This window comes from Mustelus asterias, chromosome 25, assembly GCF_964213995.1.
Source record: "Mustelus asterias chromosome 25, sMusAst1.hap1.1, whole genome shotgun sequence".
Classification (NCBI taxonomy): domain Eukaryota; kingdom Metazoa; phylum Chordata; class Chondrichthyes; order Carcharhiniformes; family Triakidae; genus Mustelus; species Mustelus asterias.
Genome location: NC_135825.1, coordinates 35,248,298 through 35,270,289, shown reverse-complemented (window position 1 = coordinate 35,270,289; position 21,992 = coordinate 35,248,298). Strand labels below are relative to the sequence as shown.

At 45.2% G+C, this 21,992-nt stretch overlaps 1 protein-coding gene across 1 annotated transcript in view; it reads left to right on the top strand.

Annotated features, from left to right (window-relative positions):
- Positions 1–21,992, top strand: part of lgr6 (leucine-rich repeat containing G protein-coupled receptor 6) — a 287,303-nt gene that overhangs the window by 199,408 nt on the left and 65,903 nt on the right. The gene's annotated exons all lie outside the window — the stretch shown is intronic.

Genomic DNA, 21,992 nt, shown 5'->3' with positions numbered 1-21,992 from the left:
CCAATACTATGGCTGTCCCAGTCAATGTTGGGAAAGTTAAAATCTCCGACTATTACCACCCTATTTTTCTTGGAGCTATCTGTAATCTCCTTACATATTTGCTTCTCAATTTCCCGCCGACTATTTGGGGGCCTATAGTACAACCCTATCAAAGTGATTTCCCCCTTCTTATTTCTCAGTTCTACACATATAGACTCAGTGGCCGAACCCTCGGATATATCCCCTCTCAGTACGGCCGTGATGCTTTCCCTAATCAAAAGTGCAACTCCCCCTCCTCTCTTACCTCCTGTTCTATCTTTCCTATAGCATCTGTACCCTGGAACATTGAGCTGCCAGTCCTGTCCCTCCCTTAGCCATGTTTCAGTAATTGCTATAATATCCCAGTCCCACGTACCCATCCATGCCCTGAGTTCATCTCCCTTGCCCGTCAGGCCTCTTGCATTGAAATAAATGCAATTTAATCTGGAGTTCTCTTGCTCTCTGTCTTGCTTTTGCCTGATCTATCTGGTACTACTTAATGTGCTGAGTGACCCATCCACTGCTCAGAACATCTCCATCACCTTAAGGATTGACTTCTTAATTGATTTCTTTGATGGTCTTCCTGCCTTGAGAATTCCAAGAGCCAAAGTCTCTCTGATACAAAGGCTGGTATTTAATGGGGTTATTGTGAGACCCCCATACCTCCTCTTTTAGGAAAGACCTGCTGAATTAAGTGCCACTGGGCACAGACAGCAATGGGCATTCACCAGGATCAACGACCCCCAGAAGCTGAAGTTCTACCCGCTGAGAGCTGGCAACCAATCAGAGGCTGGCAGCTCTATTAAACAACGGAGGCCCAATCACCCGAGGCCGAGTCATTGCTGAATCCCAGGCCACCAGGATTGTGATGGCAGGAGGAGGGTCGAAGGGAGGGATCGCAGAAGAGGGGGGTTCAGCAGCGAGGGCAGGGATGTAGGTCTCGGTGGGGTGCCCTTCGCAATCAGGGACTAAGCTCCTTCAAAAGAGGAAGCCACCCCAGGCTGGAGGGGGAGGGGGCGGTGGTGGGGGCGAGTATAACTTCACATGTTGATGTGATCCTTGTATGGGAGATCACATCTCCATCCTCCACCCCCTACTGGGTATTAATTATTAATTGCGCATTCAAGGTGGGATGGGAATATGGTGGGGTCCCAACCCAGAACCATTCCATCTGATTGAATGTTCCCTCTGCTACCAAATTTCACCAAAAAGAGAATTTCACAGTAACTTCAATGCGGTGTTAATGTACCCTTTACTTGTGACCAATAAATAAATAAACTTTAATTTATTTAATAAACAAATTCACCATGGGGCAGGGCATTAAATTCCACTCAACGGGAGTAATTTTACCATTTTGAGTCGAAGTGCCGGATCTGAGCGTCAAATAGATCCGCGCCTGGAACCCTCTTTCCAGCGCTCCCATACGCGTTTTGCCGGCTCCGGCCCGATCCGCGCTGTGAGTCGGGCTTAGGCGCTGGCGGACCAATCGGAGCTCTGAACTGCGCATGCACAGTTCGAAAAAAATCTGACAGCGCGCCCGGGCGCAAAAAAAAAGCAGAAAGCGGAGAGAGCGGCTCTCTGATGATCATCCTCAGGGCGGGGCGGGGGAGGCGGGAGAGGGTGTGACCGATCATCCTTTCGGGGGGGGGGGGGGTGTGACATCTCATCCTCTGGGGGGGGGGGGGGGGGAAGAGGGGGGCGGATTCCCTGGAGGGGGGTGGAGAGGGGATGTGACGTCTCATCCTCTGGTCAGGGGGAGTTCCGCTGCGTGTCTGCAGCCGATCCCTCCTGGCACCATCACTGGTACACTACCAGCCACAGATTACTCTTCCCTGCAGGTGTGAGAGAGCGGGAGAGATGGCTGTGGCTGGTAGTGTACCAGTGATGGTGCCAGGAGGGATCGGCTGTAGACAGGCAGCGGAACCGCCCCCCCCCCCCCCCCCCCGACCAGAGGATGAGACGTCACACCCCCTCCCCTCACCCCCACCCCCCACCTCCCCCCTCCCCCCTCAGGGGATGAGACGTCACACCCCCTCTCCTCCTCCCACCCCCCTCCCGCCCCGACCAGAGGATGACCTGGGTCAGGGAGCCGTTGCAGTTCCTGACCCCGCTCTTCGGAGGCTGCAGCGGTGACTTCAGACTTTTATTCTGCAGGTCGGTAACAGCGCGGACGCGGATCGGGCCAGAAGACGTTAAAGTGGGATTTGGCGGTAGAGTTGGGCACGCAGTTCATTAAGTCGATTCAAATGCATTCAAATGCATTTAAATCGTCAGGCCGCCCAATTCGAGCATGTGCCGGCCCCGCACCCGAATCGGGTGTCGGTAAAGCCGCGACCTGCTCGGAATCGGGTGCGGATCGCGGTATAGGCCCGACGCCCAACCTTACCACGATTTCGTGCCTGAAAACGGGCGCGAAGCTTTGGTAAAATCAGGCCCAAAGTCTTAAGCACCTGTTGCTTTGTTTGCAGCTAATGTCACTGGCTCACTGTGCCCAACAGATCAACGTCAAGATGCTTGTCCTCCCTTCAAGTCTCTCTGCAGCTTTTTTGAATCATATTTGTGTTATCTTTCCCTCGAGACTGTATCTTTATCTCTACCTCAAAACCATCTGACTCTCTATCATTGCTATCTCAGCAATTGTTCTTTTACCCATGACTCCCCTGTCCTCTAGAGCTCTATCATGACCACTTTACCCTTCTAACTCTCTTCCACCAGTCAAACGTTTCCCAAGTAGTGTTTGGTTTGATTATGTCTCTCCCCATTGATTGCGCATTGAGGATTTCTTTAATGTGGTGAGTTCTGATCTGAAATGAACTGTCTGAAAAGGTGGTGGAAACAGATTCAATAGCAGCTTTTAAATGGGGAAATTGATAAGTCATTGAAGGGAAAGCATTTTCAGGGCTATGGGGAAAGAGCAGATAAGTGGGACCCATTGGATAGCTCTTTCGAGTTTGATGAACTGAATGGCTTCTGTGCTGTTGTGCTGTATCATGCTATGATTCACAAAATAAATTTAAATGAGGAAGACTATGTTAGAATACCTTTGCTCACCTATCCAAAACAAAATGGAGTCCTCAGTATCACAGAATAAAGATTTACTGACATATCTGAAAATCTATTCCGTGTGTTGTTGATTCTTTGCATGATGGAAGAACTTGCAGTTCGAAAGTTTCCTTTCGCCAGGTTGAACTTGTGATAGGTCAATGTAATTTGAATTGTTGTCCGGTGATTATCTTCCCTGAACTTTAACTATCCTGTATACCTCCACAGGAAAACTCCTCAGTCACCTCTTTCCAAAGGTCTCTAGTCTTGTAAATAATTCTATCAGTGATACAGAGCATCCTATTGTCTTGTGGCTCAACTCCGAGCCACGTCCAGGATTGAAATGTTTTCCATTGTATCGTGTTGACTAGAAATGGTCACAATAAAATGTGACTGAATGGTCTTCCTTCCAATCTTCTTTACATAGAAACTATACAAACCCTGCAGTTCAGAAGAAGGCCATTCGGCCCATCGAGTCTGCACTGACGACAATCCCACACAAACCCTAACTCCCTAATCCCACATATTTACCCCGCTAATCTCTCTAACCTGTGTATCCCGGGACACGAAGGGGCAAATTAGCATGGTCACTTCACTTAACCAGCACATCTTTGGACTGTGGGAGGAAACCGGAGCACCCGGAGGAAACCCATGCAGACACGGGGAGAATGTGCAAACTCCACAGACAGTGACCCAAGCCGGGAATCAAGTCCAGGTCCCTGGAGCTGTGAGGCAGCAGTGCTAACCACTGTGTCTCCGTGCTGCCCCTAGATCTTTGTGATCTTTGATGTGTGGAACAAAGGCCAGTGTGAAACCATTTTGCATCCCATTAATGTGGATGCAAATAGAGGCCTGATTGGACTTGTTCCACCCCCATCTAATTGTACCTGCCAAAGCAGTATATCATGCTGATCCAGAACACATCTGGACCAACATTGGAACTTACCTGAAGAAGGCCCAGGGCATCCTGCTCTTTCATCCCAGGGCATTTGGATGAAATCCTCTAGTGACCGTGAACTCCAGAACATGAAGCAGTGGGTGGGTGGACTACTTACAAAGTCCCTTTTCGATGTTCAGAGTCTTTCAGGAGGTCCATCTTCTACCTTCAACTGTTGACCCCTGGGTGCCTTTTAGATATGACGCCAAGATACGATGGGAGTGCACAAGGCATCGAGCTCACGCTACAAAACATTGGGAAACCCCGACTGCATAATTAGTGAGTCAGTGTCGTGTGATATGCCACGCATTCCCATCGGCATCTGAGTTGGGAGACACTTCCCGTTCCCATCCACACCACGGTACTTCATCCCGGAATGGAAAATTCTGTCAGATGTGTTGTTTCTCAATGGCCAGCCAACCTGGTAAATTGAAAAGTTTCTATGTTTCAATTTTAGAAATTTAGAAACATAGAAAAACTACAGCACAAAACAGGCCCTTCGGCCCCACAAGTTGTGCCGAACATATCCCTACCTTTTAGGCCTACCTATAACCCTCCATCCTATTAAGTCCCATGTACTCATCCAGGAGTCTCTTAAAAGACCCTATTGAGTTTGCCTCCACCACCACTGACGGCAGCCGATTCCACTCGCCCACCACCCTCTGTGTGAAAAACTTCCCCCTAACATTTCCCCTGTATCTACCCCCCAGCACCTTAAACCTGTGTCCTCTCGTAGCAGCCATTTCCACCCTGAGAAAAAGCCTCTGAGAGTCCACCTGATCTATGTCTCTCAACATCTTATATACCTCTATTAGGTCTCCTCTCATCCTACGTCTCTCCAAGGAGAAAAGACCGAGCTCCCTCAGCCTATCCTCATAAGGCATGCCACTCAATCCAGGCAACATCCTTGTAAATCTCCTCTGCACCCTTTCAATCTTTTCCACATCCTTCCTGTAATGAGGCGACGAGAACTGAGCACACTACTCCAATTGGAGTCTGACGAGGGTCTTATACAGCTGCATCATTATCCCCGGACTCCTAAACTCAATCCCTCAATTGATAAAGGCCAGCACACCATACACCTTCTTAGCCATTAATTTTCTCCATCTTTATACATCACTTGGCAACCTGTTGTACCCAAAACATTGGTGCCAACCGTCATAATGGATGTTTAGGTTGGCTAAAGATGATAGGCTGCAAAGGGGTGAAATTGGCAAGCAAACTTTGGGAAGTTAAGGAGATTACAACAGATGTATGAGGAGAGAGCCATGGTCTACTTGACTTTTTGAATTGAAAAGAAGTTAAAATAATTTTTGTCCCCTCATGTATACTAACAATGGAACTGTACCTCATGCTTGGGTGCCATAAGTGAGCAGTGTCAGCCATTTGGCACCTTGTGCAAGTGGTCATTCTTCAATTGCAAGTCCAAAAACCTATGTCAGTAGGCCAGTCATAATCAGAAACTCTGGGTAAAGGTTCCGTTCCTAGTTGTAGCATCTCTCTCACTGCCCCAGCTACTTCCAAATAACTTGACGTAAACTGGAAATTGAACCTGGAATTTTCTAGTCTGAAAGCTTTAATACTACACTGCAACATTACCCACTTTGCTGTTAAGGAACCATTAGTTAAAAATCCTTACAGTCCAGAAAGAGACCGTTCGGCCCATCAGGTCTGCACTGACTCTCTGACAGAGTATCTTACCCAGGCTCTCTTTCCTGCCCTATCTCCGTAAGCCAACACATTAACCATGGGTAATCTACCTAATCTACACATCTCGGGATATTGAGGGGCTAATACACCTAACTTGCAAGTCTTTGGACTTGGAAGAAAACTGCTGCACCTGGAGGAAACCCACACTGGCACCGGGAGAATGTGCAAACTCCACACAGTCACCCAAGGCCAGAACTGAACCCAGGTCCCTCGCACTGTGAGGCAGCAGTGCTAATCATTGTACAACTGTGTCACCTACAAGGCCATAACACAAATTGCTTTTGCACAATAGTTCTTTACGTAAGACACTTAAGTTCACTTAAAATTGAAATGTTGACAAATAGATAAATGAATGGGAGTTTCAGATAAATTAGAACAACGGGCAGATCAAAATATATATATTTCTCAATAATATTTATTCAACAATTCAAGCCATAACTAACTCACCACAAGGCAGATACATATTTCTCACTTGCAGTGTAGAGAAACTGATAAAACTGGAAGGCAAGCACATTAAAACTTGTGTATTATATCACCTGAAGTAGAGTTTATGTTTTATATTTTGTAATTTAATCGCTTTTACTTATTATTTCAAAATGGGCTAGCATGGCATTTTTCTTTAAATCATATCAAAAAAACTATTACAATTGCTCTGTGTAACTCCTGCCACCAGTATAGTGATAGATAGCTGTTAGGAGAATGCTGCTTTCCTGTTTTTGCAGGTGAAGTTAACAGATGGGCTGTTCATCAATGTTCTCGACAACTACAATCTATCAATCCAGCCAGATCCAGTTTGGAGACTGCAGCCAGTTTGTTGACAGCAACTTGACGTTTCAGCAGGGAAAGACAAATGCTCCCCTTGTCATGTCATTGGACAGCGACTTTGATCTCACAAAGTGGCTGCGCATGAAAACATGGATACATTTGCCAATTCTGACCCACTGCTCCCCATAGTTTTCAATGGAAACTGATGTTGACTGAAAGGCAGCAAGTGCCTGCCTTTGGGCAATGGGGAAGAGGTCAAAGATTAAGATGCATGTTTTTGGCCTGCCCCTGCACAAAGCACATGCTTCTGGCAAACTGATTTATGTACCATAAAATATTTTGTTGATACTATACATTTTTCTTCAAAGCGGTCCACATCATCATTCTTAACACAAAATACATTATACACGATAAATAATTATGTCTAGATGTTTCCTGTTTCCTTATCAACTGCTTCTGTATCCTGTTTCCTATGTCATTCAAGCCCATCCCATAAATTTACTGTTTGATGTTGCTTTATTAAATGTGGAAGTTGGAGGCATCTGGGCCTAAGTGCTGTCATCAGTATCTGAGATTGACAGCAATCTATAGACTTAAGGGAACTTTCACTTAAGCATCTACCTTCACTGAAAAACCTCACATTTCCAATGAACGTTGTTTTCTCCCAAGATGTTTCTACTGGTACTGGTGATATCTGGTACCTTACCGACAACGTTATTTTTGTGTGAGTTCAGACAGTGAAGGGAAACTAGTCATTTGACTCGTGGAGAGCACCATGGTCTGGATTTTCAAACATTATTTTTCAAACTATTTTTAAATGTGATTGGGCTGGAGATGATCTGATGCCTAATTAGAAGCACCATGGTCCTCCAGGAGCTGCCTGTCTGATGCCACCGGCAAAAGCAAGTGCAGTCATGTTGGGTGCCCCCATTATGTTGTCGAGAAGAGCAAGCAGCTCTTGAACGGACCAGGAGAATAATGACGACACAAAGTGGCCCATGGATGCCAAGTCGAGGTACAATGTTCAACCCCGCAATAGCTGACCCTTCAAATTTAATTTAAAAAATCACAGATGCAAACAAACTTTGTTTTGTCCTTCCGGGACCTAGGCAGCAGTGTACTAACATGTACCAGGCTGCTCAGCTTCCTCTGGAGAAATGATTGAAAATCCCTTTCTGCCGTTTAAGGACATAGGAAACTTTTAATTAGCAGCAAGTTGGTCCCACCACACCACTTCTTCTCAGGTTGCAAACTGTCCCAAAGATATTGTGACCTTGTGCCACTCTCTGGGAACGTAGTTTTCAAATCATGCCTACACCCATTCCTATCCTCACTGACAATTGAAAATCCAGTCCCACATCTCTGGTGCCTGCTTTCTTCACTTAGCATGCATATAAGCCAGGATTTCTGGACAGTTGGAAGGAATGCACTTTACCTGGATATGAATCCCACCATGGCAGGTGGTGGAATTTAAATTCAATTAAAAATATCTGGAATTAAGAACCTACTGATGACCATAAAACCATTGTCGGTTGTCAGGAAAAAACCCAACTAGGTTCACTAATGTTCTTTAGGGAAGGAAATCTGCCATCCTTACCTGGTCTGGCCTACATGTGACTCCAGAGCCACAGAAATGTGGTTGACCCCCAAATGCCATCTGAAATGGCCTAGCAAGCCATTCAGTTCAAGGGCAATTAGGGATGGCAATAAATGCTGGCCAGCCAGTGACGCCCATGTTCCATGAATGAATAAAGAAAAACTCAAGTCCTTGTTGTCCTTTTCTCTAGAATGAGAAATTTGATGCCAATTGTATCTTCCCTTGGTCTAGAAGTTGAATTGGGGGCCTTTCTATTTTATGTGATTTATAAGATGCATTCCTTACCATGTTCTGAATTGTGCATTGAGCCACTGGAGAATCTCCAGCATTGCATTATTGTCCCTTACATGCAAAGCATGAACTCTGATTGTAATGTAGAATATTATCATTTTCAACTTTTACACTGGTAACTCAATACTAAATTTGCCTGCTTCAGATGGAAGGAATAGCTAAGTGTATTTTATCCTCTTTGTCTTTCTGACTTGAAGTCAAATGCACTTGATTTCTCCTTCTCCCTTGGATGCAAAGGTAGAAGCAATAGTTTCAATTACTACTGTGTATTCCAAGAGTTTTTTTCACTTCAGAATAGATTTTATTTCCTTTAAGAAACACAGTTTTCATGGGATGCCATCAAGACCGAGGACTATATGAAAGAAGTCCAGATAAATCAGGAAGATACAAGGAGAACTAGGTTTAGGTTAGCTAAAATGGTCTGGAACCTTCGATCTCTGGATGGTTGTATCCCAGAGGAAGCACTGGGAGTCCCCTGAGAAGTTCTGACACATTGCACTACTCGGGAATTGCCCAGGAGATTTGACCTTCTGATGAGCAATTCCTTTGCATTTGGGACCCTCCAAAACTCTTGAGCTAGAGTCTAAGAGTTTGTATGGTTCCAACTCACTTGTTGGAATAATTACCCAGGAAAAGGTAGAAGGAATGAAACTAGTTCTAACTGCTGGGTAATTATTCCAAGTAGTTTCCCACTAGATCCCATCCAACTACCCAATCTGATACCCAGTGCCTCATCCACCAGCCCACTCACCTGCCCTCCTGCCTTCACACCCACTTACCTGACACTCTACCCTCTCATGGAGCTCTGGTGCAAGATAAGAAATAGGGGTGGAGTGGCAATCCAATTTGGCCCAAAATGTTCTACTAGAAACCTTGGGAGTTGTTATGGTGAAAGGGTGACAAAGGCACTAAATGGGTACTGTGCTAATCTTTGAGATTATGTATTTAGCATGCAGTTCTGGTCTTAATTTGAACTTTCCTGAAAGTACTAAACAGACACTTGCATGGTGATCAGATGTAGTTTTTTGTGCAGTAGTATGTGTGGCATCCATTCATCCACTTTTACTGAAGATGAGGAATGTGTTAACTGACAAACAATGGTATGATCCAGTCAACTTTAGGGACCAAGTGAGAGGGTGCACAGCTGCTGAAAGGATGTTTCCCCTCGTGGCGGGCGGGGGAGTGGGGAGGTCAAGAACTAGGGGACACAATTTAAACATGAGGGGTCAAAAAAGGAGATAAAGAGAAATTTATTCTCTTGGAGGATCCTTAATCTTTGGAATCCCCTTCCTTATAAAGTAGTGGAGGCTGGTTCATGGAATATATTCAAGACTGAGTTAGGTAGATTTTTGATCAACAAGGGTTATAGGAGCAATTAGCAAAGTGGAGTAAAGGTCATAATCAGATCAGCCATGATCTTATTGAACAGCAGAGTATGCTTGATGGGCCAAATGACCTACTCTTCCTCCTATTGCTTATGAACTTAGGATCTAATGCCAAAGGCCATGGATTCCCCTTTTCTCTTGGTGACTGCTATAAGGTGGAGTGGCATTGCACTTGTTCTGGTTAGGTGAAGTTCTCAGAGAATTCCGAGAACAAATTATGATCAAGTGTTGAAGTCTTCACAAAATGCCCCATAAGATCTCCTGACGTGTTTCAAGAGTCAACTTTAAACCTCCAGCAACAAGTGGTTAGCAAAAGGTAAGTGTGCTTTTAATAGCACTCATAATCCTCTCCAATGGTTATTCATGCGCAAAGGAAAAAAACAGGGAAATAAGAATATTTTTATACTGATTTTTCTTTCTGAGTAATCAGCAAAATTAGGAGAGGGCATTAAGTCAAACATTAATGACCTCTTTAAGGAGCACTAGAGGATGTTTAATGATCTAAGGCTGGGGGAGAGGAGGTTGGCAGTGCATTGGGACACTCCGGGATGGGGGGGGTCAGAGTTGGCCCAGAAATTGCCTTTGGGGTTGCAATCGGGCCGTGGGAGGGGCTGGAGGGGCAGCACCGCAGGGGGTCCCGGGCTGGCCAGCGATCGGGCTGGTCAGCAAACAGAGAGTCTGACAGATCGGGGCCACTGCTCATGCGCAGAGTTCCAGAACTGTCAGACTCCGACGCGAGCCTAAGACTTTGTATGACAAACCTGGGTTTTTAATGATATTCACGACTGGGACTTCTGCAGTGCACAGAGTGTGGAGATTCAAGTGAGAAGCTGAACTGACAAAACAGTCGGGATTTAGAACAGTTTTCCCACTAATTCAGCACTTTTGGGAGAATCGCGGCCCACATTTCAAGTAAGACTCAGTGGTCACCTGGGAGATTCCTGGTGCCTAAAATATCTGGAGAAACATGCACTGTAAGTTTTTTGAAATGGGTTCCTTTTAATTCATTCATGGGACATGGATATCACTGGCTGGCCAGCATTTATTGCCTGAGGGCAGTTGAGAGTCATTGATGTGGCTCTGGAGTCACACGTAGGCCAGACCAGGTAAGAATGATAGATTTCCTTCCCTAAAGAGCATTGGTGAACGAGATGCGTTTTTCCGACAATCAACAATGGTTTCACGGTCATCAGTAGATTCTTAATCCCAGATATTTTTTATTGAATTCAAATTCCACCAACTGCCATGGCAGGATTCGAACTTGGGTCCCCAGAACATTAGCTGGGTTGCTGGAATACCACTGTATCTAGCGATAATACCGCTAGGCCATCACCTCCCCTTAGAGAGTAAAGAGACCCATAGTTTTGAGGTCCTGGGAAATAACTTATACAGTAAGATGTAGAGAGGGGATAAAAGTATGTAGAACAGTGTAGGTATTGAAGCTATCAGTGAAATGCTGTATTTGCATCTTCCCTGTGCTTAGAATAAACTAGGCATCGATCCAGCTTCTTTCATTTGGTTGATCCAGCCATTAGGAGCAACTTAGCTCTGAAGTAGTTTTGATTTTAATGAACCATGGAACCAACATTAAAGGCTTATTTTCACCTTAAAATATAACACTCTAAAGCCTAATGTTATTTTAGCATCTCTAAGTGATTTGCATTTGGCACAAATTTACACAAAAGTCCTGTAATTCAAATGGAGCTTAAGAGAATTGTCAAGTTCATATAACATTTTATACTTTGCAGGAAGTGAGATGCGTTCTTTCAACTTTCTTTTTGTGGTAATCTTTGGACCATTGAGATTCACAAGCAATCATAATTACTTTTAAAATGTAGGTTGTGAAATGCTGCTTTGCCTTCTATTATTTCTAACAAGTCTATACTAATCTTTCTTTGAAGATTGCAATGGAGCAATAGAATTTGAAAAAGGTTGATTGCTATTTTGTCATAAATGGAAAATGTTCCTAATTAATATAATTACACCCTCCTCTGTGCCAACTGTCACATCACCTTTACAGCATTTTAAAGTAGATTTTACAGTGCATGTCATCTCAGCGTAAATATTTATGTGAATTGCTTCTTGAATAGTAGTGTAAAGAGGGGCAGCACGGTGGCACAGTGATTAGCACTGCTGCCTCACAATGTCAGGGTCCCGGGTTCAATTCCAGCCTCGGGTCACTGTCTGTCTGCAGGTTCTCCCCGTGGATTTGCAGCCTTGGATCCTTTCTTTCATCTTGTTTTCATCTGAGCATTGCACAGAATTAGAGGAATTCCCTTTGGAAGATAATGTCAAAATTATAATGGCAGGAACTAAAAACCTGGCAGTCAAATATTTGGGAAAATATTTCAAAATATGGATGGGGGGATATATATTTTGAAATATTCTCCCAAATTTTTGACTGCCAGGTTTTTAGTTCCTGCCATTATAATTTTGACATTATCTTCCAAAGGGAATTCCTCTAATTCTGAATCATAGAATCCTACAGTGCAGAAAGAGGCCATTCGGCCCATCGAGTGTGCACCAACCATAATCCCACCCAGGCCCTATCCACATATCCCTAAATATTTACCCACTAACCCCTCTAACCTATGTATCCTGGGACACTAAGGGGCAATTTAGAATGGCCAATCAACCTAGCCCGCACATCTTTGGACTGTGGGAGGCAACCAGAGCACCCGGAGGAAACCCACGCAGACACAGGGAGAATGTGCAAACTCCACACAGACAGCGACTCGAGCCGGGATTCGAACCCAGGTCCCTGGAGCTGTGAAGCAGCAGTGCTAACCACTGTGCTACTGTGCCACCCCTACATTCTGTGCAATGTTCAGATGAAAACAAGATGGAAGAAAGGATCCAAGGCTGCCCCAGAGGCAGATTAGCTGCACCCAACGTTGCCCATGCAAATCACATTCATAAGTAGGGGCACATCTGCCATGGAATGTGAGAGAAGACTTGCCAATACAAACTTCTTTTCACTATGGTTGATTTCCCAGATTTAGTAACTCCTTGAATCTTACTTCCAACCAAATTCCACCACGGGGACAATTCTTCCAAGTTCACCACATGACTCTGAACATTTGAGCACCTGGCTCATGGCTACAGGGACATCAACAATCCAGTTACAGATCACAAATGTATTATACAGGTCACTAATTGCTCACTAGGACACTGTAGTTTAATTACCTTTCCCAAAGATAATTAGGCAGCACAAAGTGGATGCTACATTATTTTCGGTTTGCAAGATGCTCCCAAGTCCATCCTCCCCCCCCAACCAGAGATCCATCTGAGCCCGCCTCCCTCCTCCGGCGGACGCCAGCGGAAGGCCAAGAAGGTGCTGCAGGCTCTTGAAGGACTGCAGGTCGGAAGGATGGTGGAGGGAGACCAGTGATCGAGGTGGGTTGGGGGTGTGCTCTGCCGAGGGGGGCCTGCCTCCCAGGGGGGTCTGATCCCAGGGGGTGGGGCGGGGGGGTCTGCCGTGGTGGTTAGCGGAGGGGTCTGCAAAGGATGGTCGAGGAGGATGGGCTTCGAAGGTTGCCCCAGCAGAATAGAAATCCGCTTCGGATTTTTATTTAGCAGGTCGCTAAAAGCGCGGATCCGGAACGGACCAGAAGACGGTAAAGTGGGATTTGGCGGTAGAGTTGGGTGCACGGTTCATTAAGTCGATTTAAATGCATGCTAATGCATTTAAATCGTCGGGCCGCCCGATTTGGGCACACGCCGGACCCGCACCCGAATCGGGTGTCGGTACAGCCGCGATCTGCTCGGATTCGGGTGCAGATTGCGTTAAAGGCCCGACACCCAACTTTACCGCGATTTTGCACCCAAATACGGGTGCAAAGTGTTGGTAAAATCGAGCCCATAGTGTTCAATTTTGGTCGCCACACTACCAGGGGATGTGGAGGCTTTGGAGAGGGTGCACAAAAGATTTACCAGGGTGTTGCCCAGTATGGGGGGCATTAGCTATGAGGAAAGGTTGGAGAAACCTGGTTTGTTCTCACTGGGGGCGACGGAGGTTGAGGGGAGACCTGATAGAAGTCTACAAGATTATGAGAGGCATGGACAGAGTGGATAGCAGAAGCTTTTTCCCAGTGTGGAAGAGTCAATTCCTAGGGGGCATAGGTTTAAGGTGTGAGGGGCAAGGTTTAAAGGAGATGTACAAGGCAGATCTTTTATACAGAGAGTAGTGGGTGCCTGGAACTTGTTGCCAGGGGAGGTAGTGGAAGTGGATACGATAGTGACTTTTAAGGGGCATCTTGACAAGTACATGAATAGGATGGGAATAGAGGGATATGGTCCCCGGAAGGGTAGGGGGTTTTAGTTAAGTCGGGCAGCATGGTCGGTGCAGGCTTGGAGGGCCGAAGAGCCTGTTCCTGCGCTGTAATTTTCTTTGTTCTTTGTACATGTGACTCCAGAGCCACAGCAACTTGTTTGACTTTTAACTGCCCTCAGGTAATTAGGCATGGGCAATAAATGCTGGCCAGCCAGCGACACCCATGTCCCTTGAATGAATAGAATAGAAATAGAACTGAGCAGCCCTAGGTTACCCTCTATTTCCTGCCCCCGACCTCCCAGGAGGGCCTCAATGGCCTCTGTCCCCACCAGCGGCATGATGACATCTGTTCCCCGTTAGTGGGGAGCAGTTGTAAACCCCGCTGGTGGGGACCTCTCCTGGTGCGGGGGGGGAGACGCTTGCGGGCCCGGAGAGTACCGTCCCGGGTCTGCTAATCATATGGAAATTGCTGATAATGCTAAAAAAAAGGACCTCAGAGTCTCACGATCAGCCTGACACCGGTCGTAAGTCCCAATAAAGGCCGATGTCTCCCGCTGCGCTACTTGAGCAACACAGCAGGCTGGGAGAATCCCAGCCATTGTTTCTTGTGCGCTATACAGACAAAGCATACCGTTCATAGAGAAGGAGAGGGTGCAGATTGCAATATTTAAGGAGGGTGTGGGGGTGGGGTTAGTTCAGATGGCTAGCGTGTTGTTCAGATAGGTCAAACAGTGCCAAATTCGATCTCTGTTCTGGGTGAGGTAGATTTAGGGCCTGCCTCCTCATCCTGCCCATGGTAAAAGGTCACAGCACTTTGGTTTGGTTTGGCACATAATTGCCAAGAATCTGCCTACAGGAGGGGAATATTTGAGGAGTGGCACCTGGAATGTTTGTGTTTCTCAAGTCCTGCACCTATGGATGCTTTCTGCTGTCTGACATCTTTATTCTCCAAACTTGTGCTGTTAGCTTTACTCTTTTAAACTCACACTTACCGATTGGCTCAAGAGCAAAATAGCGGCCAAGTAAAGCAGCAAATCAGAGCTGAAGTGAGGAATTTATGAATTGAGAGTAAGAAAAGTAGCTCGCAAACTATCAATGATAAACTACTGAGGACGTAGGACAGCCAACCCTAAGTGACCACTCAACAGGGCATGCCAATTAAAGAAAGAAAAGGAGACCAATCAATTCAATTGAAATACTTCCTGAAGAAAAGGTATTCCCGCCCCATAACTGAATTTTCTGACACTTATAAATACAAGATAAAAAGATAAAAAGGCATTTTTTTAAAAATGGCATATTTGACAAAAACATGATTACATCAAAGTGGTCTTTTATTTATTTGGTCTCATATTTACCAAAATCTGGGCCTTAGTTTTGATATTTTTACTCTGATCTATGACTCGTCAGATAACGGTACACAGTGTAATTGCGGCTATTGTTCCAGTCGCGTGTAGGGTAGCCCAATTAGTGGAACATGACTTTCAGCATTGAACACTATCAGTGTGGTGTTTCTTCAGATTAAGTTTATTCGTTAGCGTCACAAGTAGGCTTACATTAACTCTGCAATGAAGCTACTGTGAAAATCCCCTAGTCGCCTCACTCTGGTGCCTGTTCGGGTACACTGAGGGAGAATTTAGCATGGCCAATGCACCTAACTAGCACGTCTTTCAGGCTGTGGGAGGAAACCAGAGCACCCAGAGGAAACCCACACAGACATGGGGAGAACATGCAGACTCCGTACAGACAGTGACCCAAGCCGGGATTTGAACCGGGTTCCTGGCGCAATGGGGCAACAGTGCTAACCACTCTGCCACCATGCAAAATTACTTGGAAGAAAATTTGGAGCCTATTTTTCAGAAGTTTTATTTAAATAAAACTTTTTGTGTGCATTACTGAATTTCAGTCAGTTTAACCTAATCTGTTATAAATCTTATTCCCTTCTCAGAGTTACAAAGCCAACATGCAGAGTGGACAGGGCAAGCCCTTGATCCATCTCCTTTCTTGCTCCAAAAACCAATTCAAATTGAATCCAATTCATCGTCCCCACAAAAGAGACATACTAGATACAAGCTGACAAGAACAAGCATTGCACCTGATCTCAGGCTTGATCTTAAGAGCCTTTAACTTTGTTTCTTTAATTTAGGAAGTGTGTCAAGTTGGATTTATCTGTTCCGTTGTGTATATTAATCACTGTTTACATCAGATTTATTCACACAGTTGCTGAACTATCCCAAGGAGCAGAATAAGACAATTATTTGTGTATATTGAACTGAAAATATAAACTTTTTTTTCTCTAGCTTTTAATCCAAAGAAAATCATGACCCTTAGCTTACAAAAATAATATTTTCACGGGAAATTGTTGAATGTTTTATGATTGACAGCAATCTGGCCATTTGCAAAGTTTTTTTAAAAAATCATTCTTCCATGGGATTTGAACATTGTTGACAAAGCCATAATTTTGTTGCCCTTCCCTAATTGCTGTTCAGAAGGTGGTGATAAGACACCAACTTGAACCACTGCATGTGGTGTAGGTGCACCCACAGGGCTGATAGGGAGGGAGTTCCATGATTTGATCCAGCGACAGTGAAGGAACGACATTATGATTCCAAGTCGGGATGGTCTGTGGCTCGGAGAGGAACTTTCAGGTGTTGGTGTTCCCCTGCATCTGCTACCCTTGTCCTTCGAGGTGGAAGAGGATATTGTTTTCGAAGGTTCTGTCGAAGGGACCTTGGTAAGATGCTGCAGTATATTTTGTAGATGGTACACATTGCTGCCGCAGTGCACCAGTGATGGATGCAGTGAATGTTTAAAGTGGTGGAGATGGGGTGCCGATGAGGCAGACTGCTTTGTCCTGGATTATGTCAAGCTCTTTGAGTGTTGCTGGAGCTGCACTCATCTGGGAAGCGGCGAAGCATTCTGTCACACTCCTGAGATGTGCATTGCAATTGATGGACAGGCTCTGTGGAGTTGGCGGTGAGTATATTGTCAGAAATTATTGCCCATCCTAAATTGTACTTGAGAACCTCTGTTCTCCACGTGGTGAAGGTACATCCATAGTCCTCTTAATTAGGAAGTTTTAGGATTTTCTCCCAGTGACGATGAAAGAGGAGTGAGATATTTACAGGTTAGGATGGTGTATAATTTGTAAGAGAACTTGTTTGTAGTGATGTTCCAACACATTAACTGCTTTTGCCCTTTTAAGGGGCAGAGATCATGGGATGGTGAGTGATTTTGAAGAGGCCTCGGCAAGTTGTTGCATTGCATCTTATGGTAACCACTGGAGTTATGGTGGGCTTGTGGTGGAGTGAGTAAATGTTTAAGGTAACTGCATGAAGAAAAACTAGAGGCCAAAATTTTCTTGTGTGCTTTTTGTTCTGCATGATTGAATCTGAGCAGATTTCAATAAAACTCTTCAATGAAAACCTTTTAATTCCTTAATTCAGAAAGCAAATAAATAAAAGATAAATAAAAGCCTTAAGGCAATAGGGTGGCATGGTGACACAGTGGTTAGCACTGCTGCCTCACAGCACCAGGCACCTGGATTCAATTCTGGCCTCAGGTGACTGTCTATGTGGAGTTTGCACATTCTCCCCGTGTCTGCGTGGTTTCCTTGGGTGCTCCAGTTTCCTCCCACTCTCCAAAGATGTGTAGGTCAGGTGGATTGGCCATGTTGAATTTCCCCTTAGTGTCCCAAGATGTGAAAGTTAGGGGCATTAGTGGGGTAAATGCTTGGGGTTACGGGAAGCAGGTCTGGGTGGGATTGCCCCTTACTGTCAGGGGGATTACATAGGTTTACAGGGATAGGGTCTGGGTGGGATTGATGTCGGTGCAAACTCAATGAGCCGAATGGCCTCCTTCTGCACTGTCGGCATTCCATGATTCTAACTATTTAATTCAGAAAATGTGTCAAGCTGAGGCAGATATAGAGAAATAGAATGAATCCATTAGTCTTTAACTCAGTCTTTATTTGAACAAATTTTATTTTAGCAGCCACTGGAAAATCCAAAAAGCCAAGCACTACCAATCCTTTACCCTAAATGTTAGCTACACAATTTTATTTTAAAAGTGAAATAAATATAATTAAAGCAGTCATGGATTTATATACCAGTCTAAGAGAGCAGTGCAAACTGAGGGTAAAGGAGAGCTAAAAATGAGCTTGCATGTTTAAAGCTGGGATTAATCTAGCTGACTGCACTGCATAAGAGATGTTTTTTTGTAAGTTGTTGGTCCTATTAGTTGACATGTATGACTTTGCATTAGTGTACCTAAAATTTCATTCGCAAAAAATAAGTTGCTTTGACGCTAATTCGAGCAAATACTAGTTTGAATTGGTTTTGTACAATGACTTATTATGGACATTGCCGACAATAGCCCAGTCCACAGAAGTTAAAAACTCTTATCATTTAAGGGATGACTGGATATGATTAAGATACTCAATTTGTTGCTACATAGAATATCTCATCAGAAATTACAGTTAGCTGTTTGCTGCACCGGTTTAACTTCATAGGTGTGCTCAGATAATGGATATGTTTGCCTACTGTAGAGGTGTAACTAATGAAAAATGTGTTTGTACAAGGAATAACATAGATTTTTTTAAAAATGAGTCATGCTCTCGAGTTGAAATCAGGGTTTGATCTTAACTTGTCTCAATTGATAGAAGCCAGGTGGATGAGAGTGGAAGGGCGAATGTCGTAATGGAGCAGGGAATTGTTCCTTCCCTGCTCCAGTCTGGATAACCTCCATGTTAATTATCAGGCAGCATCGGTGGTAGAGGCTTCCACTTGAAATAAGCACACAAACTCTGATGAAGTCTTTGCAGCTTGAAATGTTGGGTGCAATTCTCTGGCCCCAATTGCTCATGTACAAATTGCACCAGGACAAGACAGTCATGCGGGAGGGGCCATAGTGTATTTAGCGCCGGTGAGAACCCCTTTTGGGATTCTCCCAGCCTCTGCACCTGGACTTAATCTAGTTCATGTCCAGTGAGGATGTGAACCAGATTAGCATATTAAATATTCATTTAAATATACGTTAAAATTCATTATTCATTTAAATATGCAGAGTTGGTTTGGAACCGGATTCTCCTGGCTTCTACAATTCTCCGGCCTTCCAGCACTGTGGGAACCCAACGCGAGTCACTACTATTGCTCTCCTGAAACAGAAACCAGTTGTGATGGTCGCATCGGAGGGTTCAGAGGCCACTGAAGCCCTCAAGTGGTCAGGGAAATGGTTCGGTAGTGCCCTGGCACTGCCACCTGGCAACTTAGCAGTGCCAGCCTGGCACTGTCAGGTTGGCACTGCTAGTTGGCACTGCCAGAGTGCCAGTTTGGCACTGCCAAAGAGGGGTGCCCGAAGGGGTAGGCATGGGAGGGCTCCTGAAAGGGATGATGTGGAGATGCCGGCGTTGGACTGGGGTAAACACAGTAAGAAGTTTAACAACACCAGGTTAAAGTCCAACAGGTTTGTTTGGTAGCAAAAGCCACACAAGCTTTCGAGGCTCTGAGCCCCTTCTTCAGGTGAGTGGGAATTCTGTTCACAAACAGAACTTATAAGACACAGACTCAATTTACATGAATAATGGTTGGAATGCGAATACTTACAACTAATCCAGTCTTTAAGAAACAAAACAATGGGAGTGGAGAGAGCATCAAGTCAGGCTAAAAAGATGTGTATTGTCTCCAGACAAGACAGCCAGTGAAACTCTGCAGGTCCACGCAACTGTGGGAGTTACAAATAGTGTGACATAAATTCTGATTCTAGGATCGCATGATAAAGACTCAGGAGGAAAAAAGCAGAAATATTTATGTGAAATAGTGTGACATAAACCCAATATCCCGGTTGAGGCCGTCCTTGTGTGTGCGGAACCTGGCTATCAGTTTCTGCTCCGCGACTCTGCGCTGTCGTGTGTCGCGAAGGCCGCCTTGGAGAACGCTTACCCGAATATCAGAGGCCGAATGCCCGTGACCGCTGAAGTGCTCCCCAACAGGAAGAGAACAGTCTTGCCTGGTGATTGTCGAGCGGTGTTCATTCATCCGTTGTCGCAGCGTCTGCATAGTTTCCCCAATGTACCATGCCTCGGGACATCCTTTCTTGCAGCGTATCAGGTAGACAACGTTGGCCGAGTTGCAAGAGTATGTACCGTGTACCTGGTGGATGGTGTTCTCACGTGAGATGATGGCATCTGTGTCGATGATCCGGCACGTCTTGCAGAGGTTGCTGTGGCAGGGTTGTGTGGTGTCTTGGTCACTGTTCTCCTGAAGGCTGGGTAGTTTGCTGCGGACAATGGTCTGTTTGAGGTTGTGCGGTTGTTTGAAGGCAAGAAGTGGGGGTGTGGGGATGGCCTTGGCGAGATGTTCGTCTTCATCAATGACATGTTGAAGGCTCCGGAGGAGATGCCGTAGCTTCTGGAGTATTGTCTGGTGTATTGTCTGGAGACAATACACATCTTTTTAGCCTGACTTGATGCTCTCTCCACTCCCATTGTTTTGTTTCTTAAAGACTGGATTAGTTGTAAGTATTCGCATTCCAACCATTATTCATGTAAATTGAGTCTGTGTCTTATAAGTTCTATTTGTGAACAGAATTCCCACTCACCTGAAGAAGGGGCTCAGAGCCTCGAAAGCTTGTGTGGCTTTTGCTACCAAATAAACCTGTTGGACTTTAACCTGGTGTTGTTAAACTTCTTCCTGAAAGGGAGTCAGTCTTGCGGGTGCTCTTGAAGAGGAGGACTTTGGCTGGGTGTCACTCACTTGGGGGTGGGGCGGGTGCTGGTACCAACGAGTGCTGGGGGCCTGAAGCCAGCAAGTGGCTGGCGGGGGGGTGGGAGCAGTCTTGGCTGTCGGCAGGGTGGGTGGGGATGTAATTTGGTGTGTATGGTTGTTTGGAGATCAGGGCGCCTTGTGTGTCATGAATGTGCCAGCAGGTTAAAAGTCACCAGCATTTGTAAAGGTATTTCACAGGATCTGAGTCCCAAGAATGAGATTAGTAGTTGTAGACAGACCAGAAGAATACATTGTCCTTCTAATAGGAAACGCTTTGGGTAGACGCTTGCACCATCCAGGGAAGGGATATATATGTTAATTGCTTAGAACTTCAGAAGCTGAGGGAACAGACAACAAATACACAGAGAGAACCATCAAAGGGAAATTATAATGTAATTACCAAACTTTCATGGAAGCAGAAGACAGTTTCCATCTCACAGCTTGAGGGGCAGGTTTCCATCTAGCAGCCTGCACGCCGGTTCTAGATAGCGTACCAGAAGCAAGAGTGCAGAAACCTTCGTAGAGTCTGTTATAACCATATCTTCAGTGAATCAAGAAGAGACGTTACCCAAAATAACTACTCAATCGTATACAGTGCGGTAACTATAAATTGGCCTTTACTTAAAGATTATTGATCTGGATGTTGTTTGGGAAGAGGGACATCCTGAAAGAGTTCAGATCTCGTAAATGTACTTCGTATCAAAAAGGGTAACTTCCACTTAACCTGCGTGAGTGTGTTTAGTTGTTCTTATACGCAGCTTTCTTAGATCATTATAGTCCTGTTCGTGTATTTGTGTCTTTTCTTTATTGCAATAAACAGCCTTGATAAGTGTTATAATATGACTGGGCTGGTTATTGTTCTCCTCACACCATTCCTGTAAACAAAATTATGCACCACTATAACCTCGTGTTTCAGGACACCCTCACAGATAACAGCCGGGTTCATGAGATGTGGCACAGTGGTGGTGCTCCTACCTCTAGATCAGAAGCTCTGGGTTGAAGTCCAACGCCAGGACTTGTTGGCCGTGGAAGAAGTGTTCATACCATGGTTCAATGGGCTATTAATTAGCTCCAGAATAATCCACCACTTCTCCAATATTCCCCAAAGGAAAAAACAGTATGGGTGGGATTTTCCGGCAGCGCTCGCCCCGAAACCAGAAAATCCCGCCCGAGGTCAACGGACCTTTCCACCCCTCACCCGCTACAATTCCCG